The sequence below is a fragment of the Caretta caretta genome, chromosome 1, assembly GCF_965140235.1.
Source record: "Caretta caretta isolate rCarCar2 chromosome 1, rCarCar1.hap1, whole genome shotgun sequence".
Lineage (NCBI taxonomy): Eukaryota > Metazoa > Chordata > Testudines > Cheloniidae > Caretta > Caretta caretta.
The window spans coordinates 231645356-231666053 of NC_134206.1; the positions used below are offsets into that span (position 1 = coordinate 231645356).

General features: G+C 44.4%; 1 protein-coding gene across 2 annotated transcripts in view; it reads left to right on the forward strand.

The window, feature by feature from the left end:
• Positions 1-20698, forward strand: part of A4GALT (alpha 1,4-galactosyltransferase (P1PK blood group)) — a 66814-nt gene that overhangs the window by 14373 nt on the left and 31743 nt on the right. The window contains exon 2 of one of the 2 annotated variants that reach the window (XM_048825706.2): positions 1082-1115. The exons of the other annotated variant lie outside the window; for it this stretch is intronic. The gene's annotated coding sequence lies outside the window, so the exon portion shown is untranslated. The remainder of the gene's footprint in view (positions 1-1081; positions 1116-20698) is intronic. 2 annotated transcript variants of the gene reach the window in all.

The window sequence follows — 20698 nt, forward strand, 5'->3', positions numbered from 1 at the left end:
ACTGCCTCACTCCTTTCTTTAAATGCTTTCGATCTGTTTTATGGGGGTGAGATGATTTTAGTCACATTCTTTTTGCTTAAATTGGATGAGAGTGAGATGGGAATCGGAGGCCAGCAAGGAGTAAGTTGCACAAGTAAAAGAGGGAGATGACTATTAGCTATATCAATGGGAAAAGTGACAGCTGACCTATTGTGGAGAAAGAACCAAAAGGATTTGGCAATAGCCTGAATGTGAATGGAGAAAGAGAGGGATGAGTCAGATATAACAGAATTATGAGAGACTTGGGTGATCGGGGAGGTGATGATCTCAACAGCAGGGAAGAAAGAAGGAAGAGGAGAGAGGGTTTAGAAGGAAAGATGGAAGCTTAAATTTTGCTGTGTTGTTTGAGATTCATTGATTATAAAGCGAGAAGAGACCACTGTGATCATTTAGTCTGACCTCCTGTATAGCCAGGCCACAGGATTTCCCTGAATTAATTCCTGTTGAAGTAGAGCATATCTTTTAGCAAAGCATCCAATCTTGTTTTTAAAAATTCCACAACCTTTGGTAAGTTGTTCCAATGGTTAATTACTGTTAAAAATTTACACCTTATTTCTAGTATGACCTTGTCTAGTTTCAACTTGGAGCCACTGGGTCTTGTTATATCTTTATCTGCTAGAATGAAGAGCCTGTTATCAAATATTTCTTCCTCACATAGGTACTTACAGACTGTAATCAAGTCACTCCTTAACCTTCTGTTCTTCAATAAGCTAAACAGACCGAGCTCCTTGAATCTGTCACTATGAAGCATGTTTTCCAGCCTTTTAATTGTTCTCTGAATCTGGAGATCACTGTATCCCCAGTTTATGAACATCCTTCTTGAATTATGGACACCAGAAACTAACACAGTATCAGAGCATAGTCAGACCAGTGCAAAATACAGAGGTCATAGAACCTGCTCTTCTCCTCTGCTGTGACTCATGATTTCTTTGTTTATACTTGGAAGGATCACACAAGCCCTTTGGGCCACAGCAGTGTGCTGGGAGCTTGTGTTGAGTTGATTATCCCCCTTGATCTCTAAGTTTTTTTTTTTTTTTTTCAGAGTCACTGCTTCCCAGGATAGAGTCCCCCATTCTGTAAGTATGGCCTACATTCTTTGTCCCTAGATGTATGCCTTCACATGTGGCCATGTTGAAAAGCATATTGTTTGATTACATCGAGCTTACTAAGTGATTCAGATCACTCTGTATAAATTACCTGTCCTCTTTATTATTTACCCCTCCCAAACCTTTATTTCACCTGCAAGCGTGATCAGTAATGATTGTGTTTTCTTCCAGTTTGTTAAATAAGCTAGGGACAAGAACAAATCCCTAGGAGACTCCACTAGAAACACACCCATTAAATGATGATTCCTTATTAATAATTACCGTTTGAGACCTGTCAGTTAACTACATTTTAATCCATTCAATTTGTGCCATGTTAATTTTGTATTCTAGTTTTAATCAAAATGTCCTTGGGGTACCAACTCAGACACCTTACAGAGTGGTGTTACATCAATTCTATTACCTTTATCAACCAAACTTATAATCACATAATAAATATCAAATTAGTTTGTTAGGATCTATTTTCCATAAACCCGTATTCATAGGCATTAATTATATTCTCCTCCTTTAATGCTCTGTTAATCGAGTTACTCATCAGCTGTTCCATTATTTTGCCTGGGATTCATGTCAGGGTGACAGGCCTATAATTACTTGGGGTTGTCCCATTTACCCTTTTAACATATTTGCACAACATTAGCTTTCTTCCAGTCTTCTGGAACTTCTCCCCACTTGTTCCAAGATTTATTGAAAATCTGTATTAATTGCCCAGAGATCTCTTCAGCCACCTCTTTTAAAAGTCTTGGATGAAAGTTATCCATACCTGCTGATTTTAAAACATCTAACTTTTGTAGCTACTGTTTAATATGTGCCTGGAAGGGAAATTGTTTGATCATATGCTGTGACTACGTCATATGTGTTTTGTTCCCCCCCACCCCCATACAGAACAGAAATATGTATTGAACACTTCTGCCTTTTCTGCATTATTATTGATGATTCCACCATTTCCATTTTGTAATAGACCCATACCATTTTTAGGATTATTTTTGTTCCTAATATACTTAAACTCCTCCTTATTGTCCTTAACTCTGCTAGCCATAGATTTATCCTTGTGTCCTTTTGGTTCCCTTATCAGTTTTCTGCAATTCCTAGTTTCTGATTTATATTATTTTCTTTAATTTGAGATAGATATTTCTTATGTTACTTTCACTTCCACTCTAAGGCAGGTGTTGTTTTTTTTTTAAAACCAGTACAGCTTTCTTGATTGTGGAATTGTGGCTTCTTGGGCATCTAGTAAAATGTTCTTAAATAGTTCCCAATTATTCTTCACATTTTACTGTTTAAATTCTCTCCCCCAACTGATCTGGCTCACTTTTAAAGCACCATATATATGTTAAAGATTTGTACTTGATTCTGTTTGCACATCATATATATGATCAAGTCATGACCACTTGTACATAAGCCACCACTAACTTTTAGTTCTGTGATCAGTTCCTCTTTATCTGTCAAGATGAGGTCTAATAAAGATTTTCCCCCATGGTGGATACAGTGCTTTTTGCGTTAAGATATTGTCATCTGAACTATTTAGAAATTCTGAGGACGTTTTAAGTACTGACAGCATGCAACCATAAAAAGAGCTCTGTGTAAGATGCAACCTGAAGAAGAGCTCTGTCTGTGTCAGCTTGAAAGCTTGTCTCTCTCACCAACAGAAGTTGGTCCAATAAAATATATTATCTCACCCACCTTGTCACTCTAATAGTCTGATACCATCATGGCTACAACAACACTGCATACCTCTACCATATGTTACTCAGACTGATGTACCCTAAGATAATGCAGCTTTTTTTCTGGACACATTGTAGATAACTGCTTAAGGAGCCGGTCATCCTTTTCTCTAGTGTGATTTAGAAGTCTGTAGCAAACAGTGGAGACAGGACAGTCCAGATGCGATGTTGGAAAGACAGTAGTCTGAGAGGCATGGCAGGACTGCAAGAAAGAACTTGATGTAAAAAGGAGAACATGAGATTCCTAAGCAGAGATGATATGAAGCCATGTGAATGGATGAGATCACTCAGAAATAAGACATAAAGAGTTAGAGGAGAAGAAAGGACCAAGTACAGAGCCATGAGGGACAGTGACAGAAACTTTGAAAGGAAAGGAGTCACAGAAGAAGTGAGAGGAGAATTTGGAGCCATGGAATGACAGAGAAATCAACGGTGCCTATGGCAGCAGATAGATTGAGAAGGATGAGTTAAGATAAGTTGTCTCTGATCTTGGCCAAGAGCAGGTCATTAGGATCAAACCTACTAAACGAAGTTGGTTCTTCTTTAATATAGGTGAGCACCTTTCTGGTAATTTAATATTAGATGGGTCAAAATGGAAACACTTTTTCCAATCCTGACCAGGTCCATTCCCTTTGGAATTTCACTGGTTTGCAGTTGTATAATTACTTGTATCACAGTAGTGCTTCAGGAAGCAAATCTTAGCTGAAGTTTTTCAGAGCCAAAATTCAGCTTTCTCTGGCCATCTCTATTGTCCACTGCAACTCAGTCTCTCAATAATAATATTTTGCACTTCTATAGCACCTCAAAGTGTTTAAGTCACTGAACATCCCTATGGAAGGGTTAAGCGTTATACCCATTTTACAGCGAGATTATGATTTGCTCCAGTTCACACAGGGAATAAGTGACAGAGCCATATAAAGAACTCAGAAGCTATGGGTCACAGTCCCCTGATCTAACCACTAGATTAATGGTGTTCCATGGTAAAGTAAAAGAAGTGGCTATAAAGTGTCTGAACTAAATAAAGCTGTATCCTAGGGGGTGTATGTGTGTGTTCATCTTTTCATATATTCATGTATGCTATGGTTATACAAAATGCCCCAGGTACACATACATTATTTCAAAGTGGTCTCTTTACTGTGATAGTAAGTAATAGATTTTAATACCAGATGGGACCACTATGGTCCTCTAGTCTGCAATAATGCATATTGCATAACATGCCATAGAACTTCTCTCAGTGGTGGATAGCAATGATGCTTTTTCACAATGAAAGTCAAGAAACACCCAGACAAACATTTTTCTTCTGCTGTGTAATGAATTAGTTGTCAGTGATACTGGTTTGCAGTCTTTTGCTAGCATTTCAAGAAGGAATAGCAAATAAGAAGGTGGTTATAGCAGTGTCTGTGTTTTGGATAGCAGACACTGTATACATTTAAATCGCCTTTTGATCTGTGAAGGAAGACTGCATTTCATAATGTTTTTTTAAATCCATAAGGAAAGGTTGTAACCTTGCTAATGGTGGTTTGAGTGCTGCAGTGCTGAGCATTACCAAAGACAACTCTAAAATAACAGGGAAACTAAAAATAGACTTTCGACTGGGAATTGGAAGAATACAGAGGAGGACAGTAATCTAATGAGAATGAAGATGAATAAAGATGTACTAAAGGAACAGAGTGTATGACCGTGGGAGGAGGAAAGGAGAATATTTACTATGTATAAATGAAGAAAATAGGCTAGATTTAAAAACGCAACTCGCAAAACAAGGGACGTGATTAGATTCGACACTGGTGAGGCCTCATCTGAAGTACTGTGTCTGTTTTGGGCCCCACACTACACGAAGGATGTGGAAAAATTGGAAAGAGTCCAGCGGAGGGCAACAAAAATGATTAGGGGACTGGAACACATGACTTGTGAGGAGAGGCTGAGGGAACTGGGGATGTTTAGTCTACGGAAGAGAAGAATGGGGGGGGGGGGAATTTGATAGCTGCTTTCAACTACCTGAAAGGGGGTTCCAAAGAGGATGGCTCTAGACTGTTCTCAGTGGTAGCAGATGACAGAACAAGGAGTAATGGTCTCAAGTTGCAGTGGGGGAGATTTAGGTTGGATATTAGGAAAAACTTTTTCACTAGGAGGGTGGTGAAACACTGGAATGTGTTACCTAGGGAGGTGGTGGAATCTCCTTCCTTAGAAGTTTTTAAGGTCAGGCTTGACAAAGCCCTGGCTGGGATGATTTAGTTGGGGATCGGTCCTGCTTTGAGCAGGGGGTTGAACCAGATGACCTCCTGAGGTCCCTTCCAACCCTGATATTCTATGATTCTGTGTGCTCACTGACGGGTAAAAGAAAGCAGTACAGATGTATAGATCCTGATCCTGTTTCTCTTGAAGTCAATGAGAAGTTTGCCTCTGATTATTTCATTGGGGCCCCTGGAAAGCGTGGCCAGAAACCAAATTTTGTACTGTAAAGAGTTCTGGGAGGTAAAGAGATGCTATTGATAGTGTGGGCATCATCACATTTTAGACAGACTTGCTGTCTAGAAAGTGGAAGGCCTATTAGAATAAAATCTTACTAGGATTTATTATTAAATAAATATTAATTGTTTTTTGTAAATAACATGTGAATTCCCAGTCCTGCGCCTCACTTCTTCAGTGAGGCAAGCATAGGGAGGCTGCTACTCTGACGGTTCCTAGAGCAGGAAATCAAAGCAGTGTCGCTCAGAAGGTAGAGTGCCACATGTTCTTCTAGGACACTGAATGGGTCAAGTTGACATTTTAACCCTTCTGTATCCCTCTAGGCGGAAAAAGCCTCAAACTCCTCCTATTGTTTGGGTAAGGTGAGCTACAAGCCAGTGGACATGTGCAGAGAGTCACTGGTACAACCTCTGTAGGGAAGCAATGGATGAAGATTTTCATCTCTGAAGTCCTTTACTATCCTGTTGGGGGTTCATGCACAGCACAGTGCCTATGGCTTTAGTTTCTACGTGAATGTAGAAGGTTAAGGGTCTGCTGGTGAGTTTATTTAAGTCCACCTGTCAGTAATTACTTTATGCTCATGAAATAACAGAGGTGTGGGATTCAGGCCCCTCAGCCTGGTCACTGCTGGCAGTCATGAGGACCACTGACCTAGACTTTTAACTTCTCAGGACATTTTCCCACCTATACAACAGTTATAAATTCTCTCTCTCTCTCACAGGAGTATTTGAGGCCTAATTAATTAGTGTGAGAATGTGATTACTGATGAGCAGTTATGCATGAGTAGTCCCACTGACTTAAATAGGCCTATTTTTGGAGCAAGGTACTATTCACTATGAGTGAAATCCTGGCCCTATAGAAGTCAATGAGAATTTTGCCACTCCTTCAGTGGAGCCAAGTTTTCATTCCATTAATCAGAGTATCAGAATCTGGCTTTTAGTATTTATAAGGCCCTTTGAGATCCCAGATTACAGGTGCTACAGATGTGCAATTTATATTTATTACTATGCAGCTGTAGTCACCAATTTATCGAACAGCAATGTGGTTTTAATCTCTGGAGAAAGTTATATTATACTATACCAGCCAGTGTGCTTTCTTTAATCAATTTGAGCTTGTACAGCTCAATTCAGGATTGAGACTGAGCAGCACTATCCATTAATCTACTTAATCTTGGCACTTACTTTAGTTATGACATGAGACTTTCCTGTTCACCATATAGAACATGCCAGTAGTCAATCTGATTCTAGGGGTGGGTTTCGGTAACTACTCTAAATGTTGCCTTCACAAAGCCATATTTTTAAATGTTAAACATTTTGGAGCATGATTGGAACTCATGAAATGACGTTTATAAATAAGGTCATTTCAATGTTTTTATATCATTTGGTGGGTAGTATGGAGACATGTAACTTGACATGCTAGTCACAGGACAGCTTTGTCATGAGAAGCTGTGTGTTTATGGCAGAATCATTCTATGTGGGTTGTTTTTGTTTTTGTTTTTTTTTTAGGGTTGGAGCTGTGGTCTGAAGTACGCTGAAGTCTTTCCATCAACGTCAGTGTGCTTGTATCAGGCCCTAGGATTTGTATTTTGTTTTTATTTTAGGATGAAGCTTACCTCTGTGCAGAACCTAAACAAGGCCTGTGCACCACTCAAGCCTTACACTGAGTAATATTTAAGTGGTGCAACAGGCCATATGCTGCATCTCTTCACAGGGTGAATTTCACCATGTGTGAATAAAATTCCTCCCTTCTGGTGGATTCTCACAACAGCATTATTATCCCTTATCTTGCCCACAATGCCATGTTTAAATAAAATCACATACAGTGTAATGGAATTCTGAATTACATTAAACTTATTTTGCGAGATAGAAAAGCACAAAAGGTGGGGGGAAAATTGATTTTCTATGGCACTAGGTGCTGACTCCATGGGTGCTCCGGGGAAAAAAAATAGTGGGTGCTCAGCACCCACCAGCCACAACTGTTGGGCAGGGCCCTGCCAATCAGCTGTTTAGTGCCTGGGGGAGGGGGTTGGAGAGGGCAGAGAGCAGCAAGCTGCTGGCAGGCAGGGGCCTCCAGGAGAGGGCATAGTGGGGCAGGAAGAGGTGGAACGAGGGCAGGGCCTCCGGGGAGGGAGCAGAGTGGGGGCAGAGCACCCCCTGGGTGAAAAATAAAAGTTGGTGCCGGTGGCTATGGCCAAGAATACTAAAATACTGAGACCTATAAGCCCATAGGCCAGACTGTCCGTCTGTGTGGTACTTACATGGCTCTCATTAGTGCAGTGACACACAATCTTTCAAATATTTATCCTCACAACACATCTGTCAGGTAGGGAAGTACTATCCCATTTTCGTGGATGGGAAACTGAGGCACAGAGAGACTAAGGCTCAGATCCTCACAGGTATTAAATACCTTTTGAGGAGCTGGGCTTAAGTCACAAAGAGAGCCTGTGATGGAGCAGGGTATTACATGAAGGTGTCCTAAATCTGAAATGAGTGTCGTCCTCCTGTTAGACCATCTTTCCTTTCCAGCATATCTTCAGATTTTACAAATATGAAAAGATAAATCAATTCCTTTTACCAGACTAGAGAGGGAAGGGGGAAAAAAAAAAAGAGAAATCCCTAGAAGTACATTAGTAGTAATATTTATTTAAGACTAAGTATTCTTTGTATTCTAAAGTATTTAAGACTTTAAAATTCTTTGAAGTGCCTAATTCTAAAGAGCTCTAGGCACTTATGCAACTTGTTAAAATACACAGGCTACTGATCTGCTACTTGATGCTCAATTACATATGAGGCTTTTCTTCTTTGTTATTTTATAATACAGAAGTGCAGTAGAACAGGACAAACTCTAAATGGCTCCTTTCCATGGTGCAGTCCCTATTATGTAAGTTTATAAAACAGGGTTAGACACTTGCTTTTCCCAAATAGTTCAGATTAATATTGCCATATTTTTGTCCAATGTATTAATTTCCAAAATGACCACAAATCATGGTAATAGCAACTGAAAGACAGATATGTTCCCAATATCCTGGCACATATCCTTCCAAAAAGGTTGGGTCTTCTCATGCTTCACCTTTCTGATAAACTCAGGAACACATAATTGTGAGGGCTAAAACGTTGTTCATACTTAATGTCCCCACTGGATTGTATTAGTTGTGCAATGACTGTGCTCAGCATTGTATAAACACATACTATCTTTGCCACCAAGAGCTTACAATTCAGTTCCCTATTACTAGTATCAATTTACTCACTCTTACGCATGTAGCTATTGCTACAATATCAAATTACTGTATTTTCATCCTTTCTCTCCATTGTCTCTTCCAGCACCTACCCTACATTCCATTTTAGTGTAAATATTGGCGGGGATTTGTAAATTCTGCTTGTATATGCCTTTCAGAGTCTAAGAGCTGTAAATAATAGTTTCTCCAGTTAAGGGGGACAAAAGGCCAAAGTCTACAATCCTTTCCTGGACAAAACTCTGATCTATTCTATAATGCTCATAATCAGGACACTTACTGGTATATTCTATGGCAACATCTGTTACTCCCTAATTCTGGCCTTGGGAATCTATTAAGGGACCATTGTGATCATCTAGTCTGCCCTCCTGTATAACACAGAACTTCCCCGAAATAATTCCTAGAGCAGAATTTTTAGAAAAAATCCAATCTTGATTTAAAAATCCTCCGTGAGGGAGAATCCACCATGACCTTTGCTAAATTGTTCCAAGAATTAGGTTATGTCTACACTACGCATCTTTTAGCAACACAGCCATGCTGCTAAAAGGTGCACATTGTAGCCACTGTTTGCTGGCGGGAGAGAACTCTTAAAAAAAACACCTCCATTGGGGGCACAGCTGCCAGCGCTGGGGGCACAGCTGCCAGTGCTCAGGGAGGTGTTTTTGCAGCACTGTAAAGTGCCAGTGTAGACAAGCCCTTAAGCCCCCTAGCTCCAAAGGTGGAGCAAGGCGGAGATTAGCACACACCCCTCTTGAAGGTATCTCCTATTGCCTAGTTTAGGTGGCTCCCTGCCTAGCTTTCTGGCTTTTGTGAATCGCATTCTAAGGTGCTTATCCCTCTTCATTCATCTTATAGGGAGCCTAGGCACCTAAGGGCATGTCTACATTTGAAATGCTACAGCTGTAGTGCTTCAATGTAGACCCTGCCTATGCTGATGGGAGGGTCACCTGTCGAGGTAGGTAACCCACGTCCCCCAGAAGGCTGTAGTGAGGTCAGCAGAAGAATTCTACACTGGGGGTTAAGTTGACTTAACTATGTTGCTCAGGGGTGTGGATTTTTCACACCTCTGAGTGATGGAGCTGGGTCAATCTAACTTTTTAGTGTAGACCAGCGTAAGACAGTTTTGTGGATTGCAGTGTTGTCCCTCTCATTTTCTAGGCACCTAAAAGTTAGGTGCTGTGATGTTCACCATTGTAACACCTAAAGTCCTTTAGTTGATCCCCCCCTCTCCCCCCAAAATAGATCTTCAAGATATCTTCATCTGCAGTATATAGTAGCAATTCAGGAGTCTGCCTCTCCTGTCTCAGAACCCTTATCTACTGATTCATGTAAACTGAAGATTTGTGTGTATGTGGTTTGAGTTCGCATATGCATTTTAGTCACAAAGTTCAGTAAAAATTTGAACATTACCTTATTAAATTGTAAAAATAAGGCTGCTCTTCTTTTATTATGTGCATGCTTCCCACCTGTTTTTTCAGCTTTAGTTTGTCCATAGTTTTATAAATTGTTTAACTTTCTAATGGACCCTCAGCTGGAGTACAGAGTGCAGTTTTGGATACCACACTTTTTAAAAAAGATGTGGATAAACTAGAGAGAGTCCAGAGGAGAGCAACAAAATGAATAAACATTTAGAAAACCTAACCTATAAGGAAAGGCTTTTAAAAAAAAAAAGGCATGTTTAGTCTTGAGAAAAGAAGATTGAGGGGGACTGGAGAAGAGTCTTCAAATATGTTAAGGGCTGTTATACAGAGGACAGTGAACAATTGTTCATGTGCACTGAAGGTAGGACAAGAAATAATTGGTGTAAGCTGCAGCAAGGGAGATTTAGGTTAGATATTAGGAAAAACTTTTTAAATATAAGGCTAGTTAAGTGCTGTAATAGATTAACAAGGAAGGTTGTGGAATCCATGTCATTAGCAGTTTTTAAGAACAGTTTGGACAAACATCTGTCAAGTATGGTCTAGGTTTTCCTGGTCCTGCATCAGCACAGGAGGCTGGATTAAATGACCTTTTGAGCTTTTCAGCTCTACATTTCTATGACGGGACCTGATTCGCATTTACACTATCCCCATCCCCTTTAAGGTCACTGTTCTAGCAGTGTTAAGGGGGCTTAAAGTGAGTGGGAGACCACTTTAGGCCACTTTAAGAGCCATTATCACTGCCAGAATGGTACAAAGTGGGTTTGGTGAGAATCAGGCCCAAGCATGAATCTTTAGTCATCATGGAGATAGCCCTTAGTTTTATATTCAAGACAAACAAGGGGTAACATGTTGGCAGCAAACTACTCTAAAAAGTTACAAGATAATTTGGTGAGGTGCTTTTAACATCAGTTTTGGGGTTTTCCAGGAGCCATGATGGAGACCTTCATGACCTGTAATTTAGATTTAAATGTTTTGAATGACCTAGTAGCTATGATGTAGATATTTTCACTGAAAACTCACTGCTTCCCGTAGATCAGAGAATAGCAAAAAGTAAACACTACAGCAAACAAAAGAGGAAAATGAAATGTTGGAAGTATTCTCTTCCATTAAGCAGTGGAAAAACACCAGGCTTTGAATATTTTATTATAATCATCTAGGAAAACATCTGAGACATCTTGGGCTCAATATGATGAAGAATATTTAATGAAGCATTTAAAACCAACATATTACTCTGTACTCTTAAGAATGCCTTACATGTTTATTGTACTATTCTGTCACCTTGAGTATATTATGCTTTTCTGCATTATGGAAATACTTCACTGATAGTCTCCTATGCCTCCCTCCACAAATGGCCAATTGGTTTGATAGTGCTTAACTAACTGTCATAGCTGAAGTTGACGCAGGTATATACGCCCTTCTTTAGCAGTTTGGAATGCGCTTTTTAGCATGTGGGCCCAATGACTATTTCGGTTAATGCTGAAATAAGTTATTGCACCTCTGTGTGTGCGGAAATACACTACTGAAAGCATTTTATAATGGAAAACTCTCCCCGGTACTTGCAGTTTTGAGATGGGCAAATTTCAGAAGACTAGATTGCCACAACCCTTACTTAGCCACATAGGGGTGTAATCAGTGGTGAGCCGGAGCCGGTTCACACCGGTTGTTAAATTTTGAAGCCGGTTTAGAACCGGTTGTTAAAGGGGTGGGCAAACTCCGGCCTGCGGGCCACATGCGACCCGTGGGACCATCCTGTCTGTCCCGCCTGAGCTCTTGGCTGGGGAGGCTCCCCTGTGAATTTTTACTCACCTGGCAGCACTCCGAGCCTTTGGCGGCATTTCGGCAGCGGGTCCTTCACTTGCTCCGGGCCTTTGGCGGCACTTCAGCAGCGGGTCCTTCAGTGCCGCCGAAGGCTCGGAGTGACTGAAGGAAGCAGTTCTTCAGCTTCTGGCAGCTCATCACTGGGTGTAATCCCCCTTGGTGTGCCAGAGACCTCCTGGATTATGATCAGAGGGACTGGGTGGACCTTGCGGCACTTGGCCAGAACATAGGGCTGCCTGCTCTGTGTGTTCCCTGTCGTGTGCTCCCAGAGGTGAGGGCAACCTTGCTTTCTATTTCTCTCACTTTCCTTGAGTGGGCCGGCAGGAGAGTGCTCCCTGCCCACCCCTGGGCCTCTGGAACTTGTCACTGGGCCCTTATCCCATAAGCCACCCCTGACACGCCCAACCTGAGTCAGCTGCACAACATCCTGCCTATCTGTCTCCCAACCATGCCCAAAAAGCATATGTACGCACTTGTGCTTCATACTATCCATTTCCTCACCCTTATGGCCTGTCCTGACATCAGGTGGTGAGGAATCCCACTGCGCCAATCTGTACTCCACTCTGGTTACATGTCCTGCCAGGGATATTAGTTTAGTGGCTCCTCCATGGAGCCATAAAAGAGGCATTAACTCCCCTGACACCTGTTCCTTCTGCAGTTAGAGGGAGACCCTGGCACACATCTATGTAGGATGCATCAGGTTGCAGCCTCTGTTTTAGCTGCTGCTGCTTCTCTTTATGAGATTCTTGCTGCACTTCTTCCCACACCTCCTCATTTATGCACAACCCATCCGTGGCCCTCCTCATCAATCTCCTCCAAGATGGCCATTCACATGGGTGATGGGTGAACCCCCACTTTGGGGAGGGCAGCCTGCTGGTCGCGCCCCTTCCACCCGAGGCTCCATCCCCCCACACGCCAGAGCCCTGAACCCCGCTTCCATAACAGGAGGAGCCCTGAGGCCCCATCTGCCCCCACAACTGAGGAGTCCTGGTCTGCCTACCCCAGCCATGATGGCCCACCCCCCCTAAGTGCCAGTCCAGTCCCAGCCACGCTGGGCCGAGCCACCACCACCACCCTGAGCTGCCGGGCGGGCCCTGGCCATGCTGGGTAGAGCTGCCAGGCCCCCACCCTGAGCCTCCAGACAGGCCCAGGCCTGAGCTCTGAGCCAACCCACCGGCCACCCTGAGTGCCGGGCCAGCCCCCAGCCAGCACCAGCACATGGCTGAGCTGCCGCGGCCTCACTCCCTCTCCAGACCCTCCCGGTCACCTCTGCCTCACCGCATTCACAAAGGAGGAGGGACAAGGTGATCAGCAGCAGGCAGGCAGTGGAGGTCTTGGGGAAGGGGAATGGCCACCATGGTCCAGGTGTCCAGCAGCAGGGTCCAAGCTCTCCCTGTTACACGCACCTATTACACCCACCGCCGGTGGCCGTTCATCATAACACGAGGAGGAAGCTGGATGGGGGAGCAGGGGTGCTCTGCAACTGTGGGGCCTATTTCTAGGCTCTTATCAGATCATGTCTCTGGGCAGAGTTTCTCTGGGCAGTGTCCGCTGGCTACCTGAGGTACCTCCTTAGATACCTGTGAGGATCAGTGGGTGCTGCTCGGGGGTTCTCTGCTCAGTGTTCCCCTCTGGATATCTTAATTTTAACTTTTAACATTCACTCCCATCCTTTGTTTTTTTTTCATTTGTTGTCCCCAGTACTAACTTGTGGCCTGGGTCCAGTGGCTCCTCCCCCTTAGTTGAGGAGGCGGGCCTCTAGCTTTGGGCAGGCCAATCCCACCTGTCCCAGTACCTGCAAATAGTACAGAGGAGTAAGCCTCTGTTTATACTCTGGCGCTAGCTGTGGCTGTGAGACCTGGGATGTCAGCTGGATACTTTGTGTAACAGGATGGCTTGCCTTTGGGCTGGAGAGCCCGGGGCTAAGCCAACCTGACTACAGAATGGGCCACACTTGAAAGGAATCAGGTGATTCCTGTATAAAAGGAGCCAGGCCTAAGTAGTGATAAAGTCCAGCTGGGCAAAAAACAGAGGGAGGTTCCTCTAAAAGCAGGATACACAGAAAGTGCTGGTGGGAAAGCCCAACAAGAGAAAGGAAAGGAAATTACCATTACTATAGTTGTTCAGGCTGTAGGGAGAAAGAAGTTTCCTGCGGGGCCCTAAATTGGCAGAGGAAAAGTCTCTTGGCAGGGAAGCCTGGGAGAGACCCTGACTAAAAGCAGGGAAGAGGATGAGGAATAGCCCCAGAGAGAGCAGAAGCTTCTGTTGTTGTGTTAAAATACTTTTGAACTTTTAGCTGGGGAGAACTGTGACCTGGCTGAAGAGGTAAGTCATGGGATGAGTTACCAGGCAGAGAAGCTGCCACAGCACTAGAGCAACTGAGCGCGCACCTAGGGGTGAGTAGATACATTTATACTCTCTCCTGGAAGGAGTGGATGGAAAGACAGGAAATGGGAGTAGTCCTGGCTCCACTCCACCTAATTTCCCTGCCAGTGTATCTGATCAGGAGCTCCTCCATGTAAAAGGGGTGAAGTAACTTACAACCCCCTTCGCAGTGTAACCAGAGAGAGAGAGAGGAGTGAGTCATTTCCACTCCTGAGGCGTACAACTACATCCCCCACTCATTCTGAGCAGATTGTAAAATTACAGTCTATCTTTTAAGGTTTGGAGTTGGGGTTTGGTTTCGTCACCAAAAGTCTGGGATCACAGTATTACGCTATTCTGTGAGCATCCCCATTGATTTTGGTGGGACTACTCAAGCTGTAAGGAGCTATCCAAATAGGAGTGACACAGGGTGGTCCTAGATGCATTCAGAATAGTCTAAATCTCTCAGATCCGGAAAATGGGCTGCAAATTCCAGGACAATAGGCTTTCTTGTGATATTTTCCACTTCTAATTCAGAACCATAAAACTATTTGTGCAATAAGACATCACTAATATCATTGTTTGCTGTTTATTTCATATGTCCTAACGAGAGTGAGTGTTTCATGTCCTCACTAAATCATCTTCACTATTCTTAGATTTGATCGTATAAAATCTGTCTAGGTTTTTATACCATGTCTATCACCATGGTCTCAGAGTGTGAGAGTGGCATCCTAATAAGGCTAGAGCCCAAGTCATTGAAACCTAGCAATCCCAACAAATCCTTTTGATCTGATAGTTTGTAAAGTCCTTGACAATATGGGACTCTCTCATCTTACGTTTGTCCAGTTCCAAGGATGCTGTTGGTTCTCAACAAATGATTCTAATAATAGGTATCTGGGTTTTAATTTTTATTTCAATACATTATGAAATAAATGTAATCCGCACACCTCCTGGGTGTGGTGCTCTGTCCCATTTAGTGGCACGGAGACCACTTAGCTCTGGTCTACACTACAAGTTTAGGTCGAATTTAGCAGCATTAGATCGATTTAACCTTGCACCTGTCCACACGACGAAGCCATTTACTTCTACTTAAAGGGTTCTTAAAATTGATTTCTGTACTCCTCCCCAGGAGAGGATTAGCGCTGAAATCGACCTTGCCAGGTTGAATTTGGGGTAGTGTGGTTGCAATTTGACGATATTGGCCTCCAGGAGCTATCCCAGAGTGCTCCATTGTGACCGCTCCGGACAGTGCTCTCAACTCAGATGCACTGGCCAGGTAGACAGGAAAAGGCCCGCGAACTTTTGAATCTAATTTCCTGTTTGGCCAGCGTGGCAAGCTGCAGGTGAGTGCAGATCTCATCAGCAGAGGTGACCATGATGGAGTCCCAGAATCGCAAAAGAGCTCCAGCATGGACTGAATGGGAGGTACTGGATCTGATCGCTGTATGGGGAGATGAATCCGTGCTATCAGAACTCCGTTCCAAAAGACGAAATGCCCAAACATTTGAAAAAATCTCCAAGGGCATGAAGGACCGAGGGTATAACAGGGAACCGCAGCAGTGCCGTGTGAAATTTAAGGAGCTCAGGCAAGCCTACCAAAAAAACAGAGGCAAACGGCTGCTCGGGGTTGGAGCCCCAGACATGCCGCTTCTAGGATGAGCTGCATGCCATTCTAGGGGGTGCCCCAACCACTGCCCCACCCCTGTGCTTTGACTCCATCAATGGGTTATCACGCAACAGGGATGCACATTTTGGGGACAAGGAAGATAGCGCACAACAAGCAAGCGGAGAAACCCTTTTCTCTGAGAGCCAGGAACTGTTTCTCACCCTGGACCTGGAGCCAGGACCCTTCGAACCCACCTAAGGCAGGCTCCTGGACCTGCTAGGCGGAGAAGGGACCTCTGATGAGTGTACCTTTGTAAATATAATACATGGTTTAAAAGCAAGCGCGTTTAATGATTTGATTTACGGCCAGTACAGCCACTGGAAAAGTCTGTTAACATGTCTGGGGATGGAGCAGCAATCCTCCAGGGACATCTCCATAAAGCTCTCTTGGATGTACTCCCAAAGCCTTTGCAAAAGGTTTCTGGGGAGGGCAGCCTTATTCTGATCCTTCATGGTAGGACACTTTACCACGCCAGGCCAGTAGCACCTAGTCTGAAGTCATTGCATAACAAAGCATGGCAGCATATGGTCCCGGTGTTTGCTGGCATTCGAGCAACATCTGTTCTTTATCTCTCTGTGTTATCCTCAGGAGAGTGATATCATTCATGGTCACCTGGTTGAAATAGATGGGTGGATGAAGGGAAAGCAGTAGATGTATTGTTTCTTGACTTTAGCAAAACTTTTGACACGGTCTCCCACAATATTCTTGTCAGCAAGTTAAAGAAGTATGGGCTGGATGGATGCACTATAAGCTGGGTAGAAAGTTGGCTAGATTGTCGGGCTCAACGGGTAGTGATCAATGGCTCCATGTCTAGTTGGCAGCCAGTGTCAAGTGGAGTGCCCCAGGGATCGGTCCTGGGGCCGGTTTTGTTCAATATCTTCATAAATGATCTGGAGGATGGTGTGGATTGCACTCTCAGCAAATTTGAGGATGATACTAAACTGGGAGGAGTGGTAGATATGCTGGAAGGCAGGGATAGGATACAGAGGGACCTAGACAAATTGGAGGATTGGGCCAAAAGAAATCTGATGAGGTTCAATAAGGATAAGTGCAGGGTCCTGCACTTAGGATGGAAGAACCCAATGCACAGCTACAGACTAGGGACCGAATGGCTAGGCAGCAATTCTGCGGAAAAGGACCTGGGGTGACAGTGGACGAGAAGCTGGATATGAGTCAGCAGTGTGCCCTTGTTGCCAAGAAGGCCAATGGCATTTTGGGATGTATAAGTAGGGGCATAGCGAGCAGATCGAGGGACGTGATGATCCCCCTCTATTCGACATTGGTGAGGCCTCATCTGGAGTACTGTGTCCAGTTTTGGGCCCCACACTACAAGAAGGATGTGGATAAATTGGAAAGAGTCCAGCGAAGGGCAACAAAAATGATTAGGGGTCTGGAACACATGACTTATGAGGAGAGGCTGAGGGAACTGGGATTCTTTAGTCTGCAGAAGAGAAGAATGAGGGGGGATTTGATAGCTGCTTTCAACTACCTGAGAGGTGGTTCCAGAGAGGATGGTTCTAGACTATTCTCAGTGGTAGAAGAGGACAGGACAAGGAGTAATGGTCTCAAGTTGCAGTGGGGGAGGTTTAGGTTGGATATTAGGAAAAACTTTTTCACTAGGAGGGTGGTGAAACACTGGAATGCATTACCTAGGGAGGTGGTGGAATCTCCTTCCTTAGAAGTTTTTAAGATCAGTCTTGACAAAGCCCTGGCTGGGATGATTTAATTGGGGATTGGTCCTGCTTTTGAGCAGGGGGTTGGACTAGATGACCTCCTGAGGTCCCTTCCAACCCTGATATTCTATGATTAAATAGGGTAATTTTATTAAGGGGACATTCAGAGGTGGTCGTTCCTGCTGGACTGTTTGCCTGTGGCTGAACAGAAATCTTCCCTGGTGTTAGCCACGCAGTGCGGGGAGGGGTGAAGCAATCATTTGGTGAAATGTCTCTTGTGATCCACCAGTGCTTGCAGTACCATTGAAAAGTACCCCTTGTGGTTTATGTACTCGCTGCCTTGGTGCTCCGGTGCCAAGATGGGGACAGGGGTTCCGTCTATTGCCCCACCGCAGTTAGGGAATCCCATTGCAGCAAAGCCATCCACTATGACCTGCACATTTCCCAGAAGTCACTACCCTTGGTAGCAGCAGCTCAGTGATTGCGTTAACTACTTGGATCACACAGCCCCCACAGTAGATTTGCCCACTCCAAATTGATTCCCGACTGACTGATAGCTGTCTGGTGTTGCAAGCTTCCAGAGGGCTATCACCACTTGCTTGTGAACTGTGAGGGCTGCTCTTATCTTGGTATTCTGGCGTTTCAGGGCAGGAGAAAGCAAGTCACAAAGTTCCATGAAAGTGCCCTTATGAATGCAAAAGTTTCGCAGCCATTGGAAATCGTCCCAGACCCGCAACACTATGCGGTCCCACCAGTCTGTGCTTGTTTCCCAGGCCTAAAATTGGCGTTCCGCGGCATGAACCTGCCCCGTTTACCACCATGATGTCCACATTGCTGGGGCCTGTACTTTGAGAGAAGTCTGTGTCCATGTCCTCATCACTCTCCTCGCCGCGCTGCTGTCGCCTACTCGCCTGCCTTTGCAGGTTCTGGCTCTAGTTCTGCATATACTGCTGGATAATGCACGTGGTGTTTAGAATGGTCATAACTGCCGCAGTGATCTGAGCAGGCTTCACGCTTGCCGTGGTATAACGTGAGCAGGAGAGCACCGTGGCAGCAGAAGTGGCGGGTGGATGATGATGCTAACAGCAATATAGCGCCCGCACCGAAAAAGGCATGAAAAGATTGTCAGCCGTTGCTTTCACAGAGGGATAGGGGAGCAAGGGGTAGGCTGGCAGCAGACAGTGCAGTACAACTGCTAGCTGTCATTGTCTCCTGGGTGCTCGCAGTGCTGCTGGCTGGGAGAGCAGCCTGAAGCAGAATGACCCCCTCAAGGATTGAACTCACAACTCTGGGTTTAGCAGGCCAATGCTCAAACTGCTGAGCTATCCCTCTGCCAATATTCCAGGCAGGACTGAATTTCCATTGGACAAAACTTAAAGAAGAGAATAACCTGAGTCTGTCCCATGTCTGCCCAGGCGCCCCTGACAGACCTCACCTAGGCTGGCCAAGAGCACCCAGGAGATGACGAGGACGGCTACCAGTCATACTGCACCATCTGCTGCCACACGGCAATGAGCTGCTGCTGCTGTGTAGCAATGCAGTCCCGCATCTGCCAGCACCCAGGAGACGTACGGTGACGGTGAGCTGAGCGGGCTCCATGCCTGCCGTGGTATGGCATTTGCATGGGTAACCCAGGAAAAAAGGCGTGAAACGATTGTCTGCTGTTGCTTTCACGGAGGAAGCGGGGGCCTGACGACATTCACCCAGAACCACCTGCGACAATGTTTTTTGCCCCATCAGGCACTGGGATCTCAACTCAGAATTCCAATGGGCTGAGGAGACTGTGGGATAGCTACCCACAGTGCAACACTCCGGAATTCAACGCTAGCCTCGGTACTGTGGACGCACTCCACCGACTTAATGGTCTTAAATGGGGACACACACAATCGACTGTATAAAATCGATTTCTAAAAAATCGACTTCTATAAATTCAACCTAATTTTGTAGTGTAGACATAGCCTTAGAGAGAGATTAATGAGTCGCTGTACAGCCTTAGCTAAGAGCCATAGGACTAATGCATTTAGCTCCAGAGGTCCCAGGTTCAGTTTTGGCCACCGATGACTAGGATCTGTTGGTGTTACAAGTGAGGGGCTGCAGAACAAGTGAGGTGCCTCCTTGTCTCCACTCAGGATGGCAGGTGAACTTTGGGTCTGCACTGACCCAGGACTGCAACTATGAGTGGGGTGCAAAGAAGGGATGGGCACGTTAAAGGGACTTTTGGATTGCTGGACTTAAGAACCTGAGGGGAAATGGACACTGCCCAACTTACTTGGGGGTGGGTCTTTTGGTCATGGTTTGTGTTTATGAACCCTGTTTGCGGTGTTTTCCCAAATTAATGCTGAATTACTTCCCTCCTTTTATTAAAAGTTTCTTTTCTACACTCAGACTCTGTTTTTTCGAGAGGGGAAGTATTGCCTCTCAGAGGTGCCCGGAGTGGTGTGTAATTTTTCCAGGTTACTGGGTGGGTTCTGTGTTGTATCGATGGAAAGGAATCCCTAGATGTTGATCCCGGCTCTGGTTACTGCTGGCTCTGCCTGGCAGAAGGGTAATATAAATACATGCTACATTTCATTACAAAAGATAACCATCAACAATATACAGCCAAGTCTGAGGTGAATTGCCCTCTGCTGGTAAAGACACAGTAAAATCATACAATTTAGGGCAAGAAATGAAGACAACTACGACAGTATATCTAACCGAAACTGCAGAGAGAAATTAGGAAGACAAAGAATATTATCACCCCATTTGGAATTTAGCCAGGACACCATGGCCAACATTCTTCTTATTAGCCAAAGTACTGAGGGATCTTAAAAGACCACAAAAAGTGAGAAAGAACTTAAAAAAAAAAAAAATCTGAAAAGCAACTCCTCCGTCAGCATATTTCTTTCTATAACCATGTGTGGTCATTGGATAGGTATTGATGCTGACAGGAGAGTGCGATTTCTTGGATCTACAATATTACTTGGCAAGGTTGTCCTTTAAGACTCCAATTCAAATGCTGACCTGGTTTAGCTTGTATGAGATGTACCACCACCCTAGATCCTATGGCAGCAGACATGCCAGATTTCAGTCAGAATTGGAACACTGGCTTGGTATGATAGTGATGGACTGAGTCTTTGCTTCTAGCCCCTTGGCATGAGACAGTGTGTGGTTATGCTGTCCCAGGAGGCACATCCGACTCCTTTCCTTGGAAAC